The following is a 2,500-nucleotide window of genomic DNA, read 5'->3' on the forward strand; positions in this document are numbered from 1 at the left end:
GTCTCCCTGGGAAAAGGCCGTAGAAGTTCGGAGCCTCTTTCCTCCTCCTCCTCCTCCTCCTTCTTCTCCTTCGTCTTCTCCTTCATCTTCTCCTTCTTCATCTCCTTCTCCTTTTCCTTCTCCTTTTCCTTCTTCATCTCCTTCTCCTTCACCTTCTCTTTCCCTTCTCTTCCTTTTCTTCTCGCTTCTCCTCTTTCTCTTCTTTTCCACTTCCCCTAATTTTTATCCGTTCGTTCTCCTTTCCTACCTTCATTTTCTATACCTTCCCTATTGATATGTGCCTTCCACCTTCTCCTTTTCCTTTTCCTCCTTTCCTACTGCCATCTTACCCTCTATCCAATCCCCCTCCTTCTCTCTTCCTCACTTCTACTTCCTCTTCTCCTTCGCTCACTACCGGCTCGTCCCGGCCTCCCCTCCGTCTCCTCTCTCTTCTCCTGCATGCCGATCTCTTCGCGTCTCTTCTGCCTTTCCTTCATCGCTCTTTTCCTCTTCCGTACTCTGTCTCCTTCATCCTCTCCTTCTCTTCTGCTTTTCCTTCTGCTCTTTCCTTTTGCTTCTCTTCGTCTACCTTCTCTTCTGTCCTTCTATGCTCCTTCTATCGTTCTCTTCTCCTTCTGCTCCGTCTCCTTTGCCCTTCTTCTGTCCTCTCTTCTCTCCTTTCCCATTCTTTCTTCTGCTCCTTTCCTTTGTCCTTCCTCTCTTTCTCCTCTCTCTCTCTTCTTTTCTCCTCTCCTTTCTTCCTTCTTTCTTCTCCTCTCCTTTCTCTCTCTCCATCCCTTCTCACTTCTCCTTTGTGCTTGCTTCACCCTAGACTTTTGCGTGCGTTCATCCAACAGATCATGTGACAAGTTGTATCCCTCTAGTCCTTATCTTCGACCATTATGATAATAGTGCAATGATGGGAGCGATAGACAGATCGTGTACAAATTGCACTAATACATACGCCAAACGTAATAGCGATCACAGAGGAAAATTATCGGTATCGATAACAAGACCATAATATAAATACAAGCACATAATATCATTAAAGCAAAAAGTCGCCAAGCGATGAAGAGATGCCTGATGATACGTGAGATGATTTGATTCGTGAATGCATTGATCAAGGGCCATGTGATAGTCGCGATTGATGGAATTGATTGCGATCTGATCGACGAGACAGTATAAATGATGTGGTTCCTCAGCATCACAGTGACACGGCGAACGTGCGCCAGGCGCCCCGCCACGTATCCGAGACGTCGCTCTCGGGTACGCAGCGGGAAGGCCGGGAATCAGGGCGGCCGCGTGTGATAGGTACGCACGTTAGTATGTGATAGTACGTATCGTTACTGTTCTAGTTCTGAACGAGAAATCCTTCTTTCCTTCCCATCTCTTTCCTTAGTTTGTCTTTTGAATTTTACTCTCTCTTGTTTCTCGCTTCCTCTTATTCTTTTCTGTCCCATTGCTTTCTCTGTATTTTCTTCATACGTCTCCTTGTCCTTATTCATGCCAAATTAAAAAGTATGGAATAGAAATCTGCTGCTTCCACCTTAAGCTTTTGCGTTGGTTTACAACATCTCAACTCTTATCTTCTATCCATTCTGTACATCTCCCATCTTTATCTCATTCTTGATCTTCGCTCACCACATAATGATAAATCCATGCTCGGAATAGTGAAAAGATGGCGTAGTTACCAAGAACTTCACTGCGTAAAAAACAACAAAGGATGGTAGTAACAACGTGTGACATCTAATCTTAAATCATACTAAGATCATGATAATAATGAAAAAATATCCAATATGGACAAATAAAAATGATTACAAAAACATCAATATAATAATACATAACAAAACAATTAATAAGAAGTAATATGATAAAATAATGATGAAACAATGACAAGAGCATGATAATATGTAATTGTGAAAATGGTAGCATAATGAATAATGATAAACATGAATGATGATGATATGTAAAAATAACATGATAATGTATGTGTGATGTGATGATGATGATGATGATGATGATGATGATGATGATGATGATGATGATGATGATGATGATGATGATGATGATGATGATGATGATGATGATGATGATGATGATGATGATGATGATGATGATGAAGACGAAGTCAATCAGGGCATTTTGTTTTGCACATAATAAATATGGATATAATTACTTAAGAAATCTTACTCGTAATCTGCGATCTAAACAGGAAAAAATGTAAACATAGCGAAACACATCAGAAACAGGATGGGTGGGTAACGAAAATTGGTTTCCAAAACGCAACAATCAGCCAAAAGGGCCAACAACAACGCGGACGAATGACGAAAATGGTATTCAATTCGACCCGGAAAAAATGTCGACGATACGTTTAGAATAATGCGCGTTAAAATACTTAAAATACCGCGACCAAACCAAAGCAAAGGAAAATTAAACGAAACACCTCGGATAAAAAAGAAGGTATTTCAAACACCGCGGATAAATATTCGAATTGCGCTTAAGAATAAAATCTCTACAAAAC

Source organism: Penaeus monodon, chromosome 36 (genome assembly GCF_015228065.2).
Source record: "Penaeus monodon isolate SGIC_2016 chromosome 36, NSTDA_Pmon_1, whole genome shotgun sequence".
NCBI lineage: Eukaryota > Metazoa > Arthropoda > Malacostraca > Decapoda > Penaeidae > Penaeus > Penaeus monodon.